We start from the raw sequence: 12,553 nt of genomic DNA, 5'->3' as shown, positions 1-12,553 counted from the left end.
GAGAGAGAGAGAGAGAGAGAGAGAGAGAGAGAGAGAATCACCACCCACCAGGGAAGCTAAGATCAAAACTAGCCTGAAATCCTATGTATTGGCAAAGACACAGAGTAAATGAAACTTTCACACACTCCCTGTGGGCATGGGGACTGGTGTAACCTTTAGGAAACCCTCTGACACGGAAGTTAAAGGTAAATGTGCATGATCTGCGATTCAAACTCCAGTCCTGGGTATGTGTCCCATAGCAAGCTGCACATGTATTCACCAGAGACATGAACTACAGCTTTCACAGCGTCAGCCCGGCAGCCGCAGATCAGATAACAGTCACGGAGTGACACATACCCCAGCCATGAAAGCCAGCGAGCCACTGCTAGACACAACCACACAAATGAGTCACCTGGCTAATGCTGATGATTACAAAGTCATGGGCTGGGGACTCAATGGTAGAGCACTTGCCTAGCATGCACCAGGTCCTAGGTTCAACCCACAATATTACACAGCATTAAAAAAAAAAAACGACAGGCAGCTGAATGGTGGTGGTGCACACCTTTAATCTCAACACTCGGGAGGCAGAGGCAGGCAAATCTCTGAGTTCAAGGTCAGCCTGATCTACAGAGCAAGTTCCAAGACTGCCAGGGCTACACAAGAAACCCTGTCTCCGGGGCTGGAGAGATGGCTCAGAGGCTGAGAGCACTGGCTCCTCTTCCAGAGAATCAGGGTTCAAATCCCAGCATCCACATGGCAGCTCACAACTGTCTGTAACTCCAGTCCCAGGGGATCTGACACCTTCACACCAACACACAAGAAATAAAATAAATTATAAAAAAAAGAAACCCTGTCTCCAAGAACCAAAAACAAAACTAATAATGGGTTGCAAAACCCATTTAAAGTTCAAATTCACGTAAAACTGCTACACCCACCAACAACTGTACCTCGTACAGTACACTAAGCTGGGTGTTGTGGCACACGCCTATAATACTCGTACCTCAGAGGCTAAAACAGATGGATTCAGAATTCAAGGCCAATCTGGGCTACATAGTGAGACTCTATTTCAAAAAAAAAAGGAAAATGTACACTAAGATTCACAGCAGTGATAAAAGTGACCATGACTTTGAAAAAGAACAAGGAAGGGTATATGGAAGGATCTGGAGGAAGGAAGGGAAAGGGAAAATGATGTAATTATATTATAATCTCAAAAATAAAGATTTATAGCAATGTTATTCACAATAGCCAAAAGTAGAAAGGGCCCAAGTGTCCGTAAAGGGATGAGAAAATGCTGTATAGCCACACAGTGGAACACTATCTATCCAGACCAAGGGATGAAGTGCTAAGACGTTCTACGACATAGACGGACCTTGAAAATACTAAGCTGAAGGAAAGAAGTCAGACACAAAAGGCCCTGCATTAAATATGGTTCCATTTATATGAAGCCTTCAGAGTAGAAAAGTCCACTGAGCTCAAAAGCAAAGTCGTGGCTGGTACAGGCTGAGGAAACAGAGCTGAAGAGAGACTGCCTGCTAGTGGGTAGGCTTCTCCTTCTAAAGTGATGCCAGCATGCTGAGATCAGGAGCGACTGGTTTGCCCAATACCACGAGTGTGCCGAGCATCACTGAGTTCTACATTTTAAAATGGTTTAAGATGGTATTGTAGGGAGGGGAAGAAGGGTGGGAGGAGGGGGGGAAGGGTGGGAGGAGGGGGAGGGAAATGGGAGGCTGGGAGGAGGTGGAAACTTTTTTTTTTTCCTTTTCTCAATAAAATAAAAGAATTTAATAAAAAAAAAGATGGTATTGTATGCTACATGTATTTTATAAAAAGATTAAATAGATCTATGGCATAATAAATCAGACCCGTAGTTACTTGGGGCAAAGAGAGGGATGCAGAATCCTGGGGTGCTGGTGGTTGTGATGTGGACAGGTTCACTTTATGAAGAGTTACTGAGAAGACAGAGGAGCAGCTGATTCCTGTTTGTCTTATTTTCAGACTGTCTCCCAGCTTAGACTTGAACTCACAACAATCTACCTGCCTCAGCTTTCCAAATGCTGGGATTATAGTCGAGAGCTACCCACACACTTTTAGGTTCTTATTTATGTGTCTCCCTGAATGTATAGCACATGTGTGGAGATGCCTGCAGGAGCCAGAAGAAGGTGTCAGGTTGCCAAGAACCAGAACTACAGGCGGCCTTGAGTTCCCAGTGCGGGAGCTGCGAACAAGGGTCCTCCGAAAGAGGAGTATGTATCCTTAACCACTGAGCCATCTCTCCAGCCCCCTGAGGACAAACAATCTTTAAGGAGTTTTTCTTCTGCTGGGAGAGAGGGCAGTAGTTACAGAGAAACATGGAATTGAGGGAAAGTTGTTTAAAATTGGGAGATAAAATAGTATTTTTAAATTATTTATTTATGTGCCCCTGTCAGAGAACAACTTGTAAGACATGGCTCTCAAGCCAGGCGTGGTGGTAATCAGGAGGCAGAGGCAGATGGGTTTCTGTGAGTTTGAGGCCAGCCTGGTCTACAAAATGAGTTCCAGAACAGCCAGGACTATACAGAGAAAGCCTGTCTTGAAAAACCAAAAGAGTATTAATAATAATAAAAAATAGTAAATAATATAAAGAAATGGCTCCCTCCCCTCTACCATATGGGTCCCCGGGGCTCACACAAGGTCATCGAGCTGACTACACATGATTTAAGCTGATGTGTCATCTCACTGGCCCTATGATAGCATTTTTATACACCAAGGATAATGTAATAGAGGAGGGGCAAAGCAGGGGAAACAAGAATCACACAATAGTCCTTGAACAAAGGAGAAGAGCCGGCTCTACCGTGGAAGCAAGAACCTGAGTCTCGCCGGTGCCTGTTCTGAGGGGTGGAGAGCAGTGGTTAGTCTTCAGAAGTATCTGGAGCTTATTACCAGGTTTCTTGTCCCCCAGTTTACTGATGCATGGTCTTACACTGCCCCCCCCAAAAAGAGAAGTTTGATAAGGGTTGAACATCTGGAGGCAGAAGTAGAACCATGTCTCTCTGGTTCCAGCTGGACCACACCGGCTGTCCCTGAGCCTCAAGCTCATCTCTGTCTCTAAAACTGCGCTTTCTCTTATTTGCCCTCCAACAGCTTCTCGGATTTTTAGAAGTGGTTCTCTGAGCTCATAAGGATCCAGTGAGCAGGTTTGCTCTGCCCTGTGACCTTGTCAACATCCTGATCATATGGAGGACTTTAATGACATACAGTCCTTAGCCTCCATCTTTCTAGGCTAGAGGAGTCTCACTGAAGAGGCTGTGTCCATGGTAAAAGCCCTTCATTACTCTGCTATCTGGCCCTCTTCCAATGCTATTACATCTTTCTTGGAATGCAAAGGCCTTAACAAAAGACTCCACACTGGCTTCCATTTTGAAAAGCCCTTCGCAAGGACAAGAGTCCATTTGTATTCCAGATGATGGTCAGCCAAGCTATGTTTTGCCCGAGGGTGCAGAGAGTGTCGTCAGGAGAAACTGGTTGAGAATCCCAATTGTCATCATCCCTCCACCATACCTGCCCTGGGCAGGCTCTAGAGGAGCACAGGGTGTCAATCAAGACACACTCAGAAGGGGAAAGGGGATTGTGTCAGACTGGCTGCAAGCCGTCAGGAAGATGTCCAGAACACTGTCATTTGCTTAACGGGGGCTCGATGACGTCACACAGTAGCGCTTCTCTTCTGCCTCGCCATATGCCGGGGCTGTGGTGGGACGGATGGTGGTCCCTAAAACTATGTCTACTGCCTAAACTCCAAAACCTGTGTAACTTTATTTTGGAAAAAGGGTTTTTCTTCATCCATAATTAAGGATTTTGAGAGCATCCTGGATTACTCTAGTGGGCCCTAAACCCAACAGGAAGAGTCCTTATAAGCCAAACACAGGAGAAAGTCCTGTGACCACACACCCGAAGCAGTGAGGAATGAGCAGGTGCAAGCAGAGGAATGCTAGTGGCCCTCAGAAGCCAGAGCACCCGGGCCCAAACTCTCCGCGAAGCCTCTGGCCCGTGCCTGCAACACTGCCGGTTCCGATTCCCTGCTGTGCCTTCCAGAACTGAGTGTCTTAAGAGCAATTAGCTTTTAGGTCATTTGTTTGGGCAAGTCTAGGCAAAGAACAGAAAGACCACAAAATATGGTTCTGAGAGTTAACTTGGTGCCAGAACCCTGTGCACTGTCCCTGTGTCCAACAGCGCACTTGACTTTCCCTAGTGCCCCGGGGCTCTATGGAAAAGGTAAAGTTATCAAGAGAAGGGAATGTGAGGGAGGCATCCAGAGGGTCTGTTCAGGTGTCGTGTGCAGGAAAGATGCCATCCCTGAGTGTCTGCTGAGAGAAAAGAGGACATGTGGGTGGCCCGGAGACATGACCTTCATAGGCTCCAATACAGGACTGCTCGTCCTGGGAAGCCGCTGTACTCTGAGAGCGCTCCTGGGAAGTGCCGCCTTTCCGTGCACCTGGCGCCCCAGCCTGACTTCCTCCACAGGCAGCCAGTCCCCACTCCTGCCATCCCTACCTTCTAGAAACAGTTTCCACCCAGCCGGCACACCTCCCCCTTCTGTAACTCTCACTGAGGTCACCGAAAAGTGAGAACCCGCCCTTACCACATTCCTGCTAAAGTCCTTCGGGCTGTCAGCTTCACCCCTCACTATGTACCCCAGTCCTCTCCAGTTCGCACTCAGGAGACTGTACACACACAGCTCCCTTGGCCTGGACGATGCCCCTAACCACCTCTTGCCTGACTAAGTCCTTGGAGGGGCTCCTTGGCCTCCCATCCCCCTCCTAACTCCCCCTTTCTTTCCCCACGTACTCTGAGATCACTCCAACAGTTCTCCATCACCCTATTCGATATCCCTTTATTTTTTTTAAAGATTTATTTATTATGTATACAACATTCTGCCTCGATGTATACCCGCACGCCAGAGGGCGCCAGAGGGCGCCAGATCTCAGTACAGATGGTTGTGAGCCAGCCACCACGTGGTTGCTCAGGACCTCTGGAAGAGCAGCCAGTGCTCTTAACCTCTGAGCCATCTCTCCAGCCCCCTCGAATCCCTTTAAAACAGGAGTGTGGCCGTCCACATTCATCCCGAGTCTACAGTCCCTAGAATACAGCAGGCGTTCAAAGGTAACTGATGAACTTAGGAGGTGGAGACAGAAGAATAAAGAACTTAAGATCAGCAGCAGCCAAAAGCAAGCTCAAGGCCAGGCCAGACTACTGAGATTCTGTTTCAAAAAGCAGCAGCCAAATATCAAACCCACACCAGACTCCCTTGCTTTGACTGAAATAAAATCCATCGAAGATTTTTTTTGCCAAATCTAAATATTTCCCACTTAAGAAAAATAAGCACACAAGCCTCAAATTCAGAATCAGACATGAGTTATACCCTATGTTTGTGACCTTGGCCAGCTAGCTGTTTTACCACCCAAGTTTCTCTTTCTATAAAGTGGAAATTATAAACGCCACTTCCAGCCAGGCAGTGCCACTCAGTGGCACAGGCAGGCTAATCTCTATAAGTTCGTGTTCAGCCTGGTCTACAGAGTTAGTTCTAGGACATCCAAGGCTACATACAGAAACCCTGTCTCGAAAAACAAAACAAAACAGTACTTCCTGGACTAGGAAGATAGCTAGCTCAGTTGGTAGAGGGTTTGTTTGGCATGCACAAAGCCCTGGGTTCCATCCCTATTAATAGCCTGTCATAGTAAGGTTTCGAGTATTGACCAGAGTTAGTCAACAAGAAATGCGCCAATTAATCATGTCATCTTGAACCAGATTCTGGTGACTGCAGAATCAATGTGCTTTTACTGCCACCTGCTGGACGAGAAGAATAAAGCCACAGGTGGCCGCTGGGAGAAATTCAAAGGCCTGCCTGCAGGTGCCAAACATATGCCTCTTACTTTTATCTGCCACGTTTGAGCAACAGCTAATGAAAAGTTGTCAGAGCAGATTGCTTCGAAAATCAAAACTACCTCATCAGGAAAAGAGTAAAGAAAGGAAAACGTCACGACATTCAGAGAATGAGAGAGTGCTTCCTGGGACAGCTTCTCTCTGACGTGAAGACAGCCCTGCAAGGCGGAGGGAAATACCTCCTTTAAGACCTGCGGCCAGATTGGGCCCCAAAGGTCACCATCAAGTACAAATCCTGTCCTCCTGTCCAGGAGGATCTAGTCTGTTCAAAACTAGCTCAATAGGAATTGCTGGAAGCTGGGAGGTCATTCTTCCCAAAGGTCTTGGCTTTGCAGCCAGACTTGCTAAGTCAACAACGTAAGAGCCAGCTCTGCCCCTTGCCTATCCGCTACACCCTGCAACCGGGTGGTTCTTCTTGGCTTGTCAAACTTACACACATTAGTGCACACTGAACACACACACCTCCAAAACCATCACACTGTAATTTGAATGAACTCTAGAATGGGGAGGCAAAATCCAGATGGACTATGACCAGGATCTTTTTTTTTTTTTTCTTTCTCCCTATTCCAACCCATCTTGTAAAAGCTGGGGCTAAGAATGCAAACTCTGGAAAACTAAGGGCAGTGCAGGTCCAAGATATTTACTTAGCCAATGAGTTTGTTTCTGCCTCCCAGGGAGGCAGGCTCAGATTTCTTCCTGCAGGCTTAGCCGAGTCCAGCCAGTTACTTCTGAGAAGGGACAACGTTCTCGGGAAAGGCCCTGGCTGGCCCAGGCACACAGGCCGGCAGCTTGGGAAAACACCACCCTGCAGAGACTGCCAGAAGTTCCTGGTGACAAGACTGTCATTCTAAACTAAGTTAGAAACCGAAGGAAGGCACACACTCCCCAGATTTCTCAACACCAAGAAAGCCATAAATCAAAATCAAAGGTTATTAAAGTATAAAAATGGGCCATTGAGATTGCTCACAGGCAGAGCACTTACACACAGGCCTGATGACCCAAGTTTAACATGTGGATCCCATAAGGTGACAGGATAATGTATTCCTGAGAATTGTCCTCTGACCTCCATACATGTGCCATAGGCTGACACAGACACAGACAGACACACACACATGTTAAAGATAGTGCTTGAAAGAAATGACAAAATAAAACTTTCTCAGGGCTACACAGATGGTTTAGCAATTAAAAGCACCTGCTGTTCTTGCAAATGACTCAGGTTCAGGTCTCAGCATACACACAGTGGCTCACAACCATCTGTAACTTCAGTTCCACGGGTTCTAACACCTTCTTCTAGCCTCAAAGGCACCAAGCACACATGTGCACATGCATACACACAGGCAAAACACACTTTTATTAAACTACCTCTTGTGGATCAGGCTGGCCTTAAACTCACAGAGATCTGCCTGGGGTTAAAAGTGTGCATCACCACTGCCCAGCCTGACACACACATTTTTTTAAAATATGATTTAAAATATTTTTTAAAATATTAAAAATAGTAAAAGTTTCTTATGCAGATATGGTGGCAGTCCCCAAGTCCCAGAACTCAGGTGGACCTCGGGTTTGAGGATAGGCAGATTCTATTCTGTCCAAAACAAGGATTTTTTCCATTTGTCCCTAATAGCCCTCTGCTCCTCATTGGCCAGTTAGCTTTTGCCCTTCTCTGTTTCCTTCTCTGTGCCTTCATCGCTTCCTCCCAGCCTGCTTCACACTTGTGACAGGAGCTGGGCAGCCACCACTGCCCTAGCCAAGAGAAACAGTGGCAAAGGCACAGCTGGGATGATCACAGGAACTCCCCCGTCTCACCCCACAGCACTATTGCACAACAGCGCTCAGTCACACACCAGCCATGCCCTTTCGTCTCCTCTCCCTTGGCCTGCCTTGGAAGACAGCTCCTCCTCCACAGAGTTCCTTCGCAGTTTGGCTAGAGTGGTGCCTACACTCACCTGGTTCTCCCCCTCTGCTTCCACAGCCTGTCCGTGTGACCAGATCCTTCCACACACCCACAACTCTTCACTCCTCAGGAAACAGTCTTGACGTCTGAAAATACTGAGATGTCTACTAAAAACTGAGAATGTCTGTTTCCACCTCCAGCCCCTACTCCCTCCCTCCACCCCCTCAGTCTCAGACACTTAGAATCACTGCCTGCTGACTGTTTAACTAGATAACAACAGCCAGAGAGAGGAGGGGAATTGCCAACTTCCAGTATCTGAAAGAATACTAGGACCACAGGCTGAGCTGGGCCAATGCACCTCAATAAAAAGAAGACTTTTCTAATAAACAGCAGCAGCCAGCCATGATGGTTCCCTCTATGGCAGTAAAAGACCTGTGATTGAAGCAGGTAGCAGATAGCCTGGACCAAACTGAACAACACGCATGCTCAAACTGCACACACACACACACACACACACACACACACACAGAGAGAGAGAGAGAGAGAGAGAGAGATTCTCTCTTGGCCACAGTCCTCCCAGGGTATTTGGGAAACAACTTAATACTCAGCCAACTGCTGTGGTCCTCGAGCTTCAGATCTGAAACCTTTTCTAAGGCAGGTAAAAAACAAGCTCTTGGCTTACTCTGATGGACCACAGAGGTCTGTGTCCCACCCAAAGTCCCTCTGCCAGGCTTCGTAACAGTGGAGCCAATGAGGTCGCAGACTGTACATATGGATCTCGGTTTGCAGCTTACCACACAAGCCTGGAGACATCTTACTCTCAGTTTTATTTTATTTTATTTTTTTTTTTTGGTTTTTCGAGACAGGGTTTCTCTGTGGTTTTGGAGCCTGTCCTGGAACTAGCTCTTGTAGACCAGGCTGGTCTCGAACTCACAGAGATCCGCCTGCCTCTGCCTCCCGAGTGCTGGGATTAAAGGCGTGCGCCACCACCGCCCGGCTTACTCTCAGTTTTAAAATGAGGTAATTAGCCCCTGCCCACTGGGCGTACTAAATAAGCTTTTATTTCTCCCTTACTAAAAACAAGCTGGACATGGTGGTGCACGCCTTTGATCCCAGAAGCTCAGGAGATTGAGGCAGGTGGATCTCTGTGAGTCTGAGGTCAGCCTGGTCTACATAGTGAGCTACAGGTGGATCTCTGTGAGTCTGAGGTCAGCCTGGTCTACATAGTGAGCTACAGGGCTATGCAGACCCCATCCCAAAAACAAACAACAACAAAATAGTGGCTTCATATAATTATAAGAATTGAAAGACTAAGTAGGAAATAAAAGTTCATGCCAATTAAGGATTATATAATTGCTGTCTTAATTAATTTGCCTTTTAGTTTCTCAGCCAACAGAAAGTCCTAGGAAACTAAGTAAATGTTCCATTTTCTCATTAGTAGAAATAACTAGCAATCACCCACAGACTCACCAGTGTCTGCTGGAATTCAACCCCTGCTCAACAATGCCAAAGGTATTTTTCCTCCCAGGGCAGTCTTAGTTCTCTGGTACATCAGTCCTTAAAGCATAATTCATGTTGGGCGCCTTTAATCCCAGCACTCAGGAAGCAGAGATAGGTGGATCTTGGGGAGTCCAAGGCCAGCCTCATCTACATAATGACTTCAAGAACAACCATAACTACATAGTAAGACCCCATTTTTAAAAAATAAGTCCCAGGGGGCTGGAGAGATGGCTCAGCGGTTAAGAGCACTGCCTGCTCTTCCAAAGGTCCTGAGTTCAATTCCCAGCAACCACATGGTGGCTCACAACCATCTGTAATGAGGTCTGGTGCCCTCTTCTGGCCTGCAGGCACACACAGACAGAATATTGTATACATAATAAATTAAAAAAAAAGTCTCAGAGGTGAAACCATGAATTCTTGGATCACAAAACAGACCAAAGAAGCCAGGCTATGGTGGTGCATGTCTTTAATTCCAGCCCTCAAGAGGCAGAGACAGGTGGATTTTGTGAGTTTGAAGCCAGCCTGGTCTACAGAGCAAGTTCCAGGACAGGCTCCAAAGCAGAGAAATCCTGTCTCAAAACAAAACAAAACAACAACAACAAAAAAGAAAAACAGACCCAAGAGAGCATCCAGCATTTTGAGCAGCAGGCAAGGACCTGGAAGAGGAGCAAGTGCTCTTAACTTCGGGGCCATTTCTCCTGCCCGTAGATGGTTGGTCTATTTCAGAAAATCCCTGGGAGGCAGAGGCAGGGACAATCTCTGAGTTTGAGGCCAGCGTGGTCTACATAGTGAGTACCAGGACAGCCAAGACTACACAAACTCTGTTTGGGAAAAAAAAAAAAAAGCTAGAAGGAGAAGAAAAATGAAGCTGGGCAGTGGCGGTGCACACGCCTTTAATTCCAGCACTGCAGAGGCAGAGGCAGGAGGATCTCTAAGGTCCAGGACAACTTAGTCTAAAGAGTGAGTTCCAAGACAGCCAGGACTACACAAGTGAGAAACCCTGTCTCAGAGAGAGAGAGAGAGAGAGAGAGAGAGAGAGAGAGAGAGAGAGAGAGAGAGAGAAACTCCTTAAGCTGTGCTAGAAGTAGAGCCATAACTGAGTCTTGCACATTGTTGGGTTCTCTGTAGGCTTTACAGCAGGCAGAGAAAACAACCAGGGTGAGGGAAGAATTAAACTTGGATCTGCCTGTTTTTGGTAACTGGTGCAGGGCCAAGACTTCTTGGAGTCTGACATTAGCTCATGTATTTTTGCCATATTTAAGCATAGCACAATTTTGGGGGAAAGTTTTAAATAACAACTCGATCCATGAGCACAACAAAGCTGAAGATGTGTTTACTCTGAAGCTCTTTACAAAGTGCCTAGGGCTTTGTCCATAAGATGGGTTCTTGTTGACTTAGAAGCCATGCTCAAGATAAGATTCTAGGGAGAATGACCAAGGTAAACACAATACCTGGCCCTGAGATAGCATAGGCTGTCATAAAATACAAATGACATCTCTCAAAATGAGAGTTTTATGGCCTAGAAGGTTTTAGGGGAAAGGGTCTGGGAAAAGTAAAACCTAACTCCTGAGAGATGTGGCAGAGCCTGACTCATCAGACAGCAGAGATCACCCATTCCCAGCATTCCAGAAGGAACAGGTCAACCATCTCCTCCTCTGAAGGACGCCTGTGTGTTTAACTCTCCTGAGCTCTCGAGTGCCACTTGCCCTCTACGGTTCCCATGAAGCTTGCTTGTGTGTGGAAGGAGCAAAACACTCATTGCGGCTGGTAAGATGGTTCAGCAAAGGCTCCTGCCACCATGCCTGCCGACAAGTTCTGTCCCTGGGTTCTATATGGTGAAAGGAGAGAATCAGCCCCAACTATTTGTCCTTGTACCCCCACATTCTTGGGCACAGATGCATGCACACAATACATGAACAAATTAAATGTAAAAAGTTACCAGTCAGCCAACACTGGAGAGAAGGCTCAGAACTTAGAAGCACACACTGCTCTTGCAAAGAACGGAACCCAGATCATCAGGCTTGGTGGCAAGCACCTCTACCCCCCAGCCATCTCACCGGCCTACTTCTTGGCCCTTGGTACCTCTTGGCCCAATGCTCCTGGAGTAACACTTGTATTTTAGGCTACTAGATAAACATTAGTCTTACACATTTTTTTTTACTTTAAAATGAAAATAATCTAACTCCAACTTAGTTGAAAATGGATGCTAACTCTGCTGTTGTTGTGAGTTGTTTTCAGTGGCACTGGAGACTGAAACCAGGGCCTTGAGCATGCTAGGCCAGCACTTTGCCCCTGAACCCCTGGGTTTAAAGAAAATGGTAATCAGCTAGACTATAGTGTGAAGTCGTGTAGGATGACTTGTTTCTTTGTCCAGACCAAGGCCTGACCTGGAACATTGTTGGTGTGGGGGAGGGGAGGGCTAGAATTTTTCTATAGTGAAAGCATTCCATGGAACTGCATCATCTTTATGCATTGCATATCTTACCAAGGAAAGGCAGCCAAGAACTGACTTCTAAGCAGCGTATGGTGGCATATGCCTGGAATCCCAGGGAAGAGGAGGCAGAAGCAGGAGTTTAAGGTTATCCTCAGCTACAGAGGGAATTTGAAGCCAATATGGGTTGCATGAGACTATGCTTAAAAGAAGAAACAAAGGAAGAAATTGGCGTTTTACTTCTCCTCACCAGGTATACATGCATTTTCTTGAATACTCTGTGAACACTGCTGGCTTTCGTTTCAGACTGTGTTCTCTCTGCAGAAGGCACTACTTCCTTCTCCTTGACGAGATTGAAATTGCCTAGGATACAAACCATGGAGTTGCCTGTGAGGTCACCCCAAGTGTTCAATGAAGAAAGGTTAGACCACCCTAGGAGCTAGGGGCCCAGGCAAGATGGCTCAGTCAGCCCAGGTGTTTGGTGCCACGCTTGAGGAGCCGAGTTCAATAGCTGAGACCCACCTGGTAGGAGAGAAGCGACTTCCCTGAGGTGTCCTCTGACAGCCACACACGTACTACAGCATGAGTGTGCACACTCACAGTTTAAGGAGAGGGCAAGTGAGCGCACGAGTATGCATTGCTCTCTGCCTCCTGACGAGAGACACAATGTGGCTAGCCACCTCACCTGTCTTCTCAACGGCCTGGACACCAAAAGTCTGTGCCAAACAAAATATTCTTCCACGATGCTGGGCAGTGGTGGTGCACGCCTTTAATCCCAGCACTTGGGAGGCAGAGGCAGGCGGATCTCTGTGAGTTCGAGACCAGCCTGGTCTACA

This window comes from Microtus ochrogaster, chromosome 7 (assembly GCF_000317375.1).
Source record: "Microtus ochrogaster isolate Prairie Vole_2 chromosome 7, MicOch1.0, whole genome shotgun sequence".
Lineage (NCBI taxonomy): Eukaryota > Metazoa > Chordata > Mammalia > Rodentia > Cricetidae > Microtus > Microtus ochrogaster.
This window is presented reverse-complemented; position numbering follows the sequence as displayed.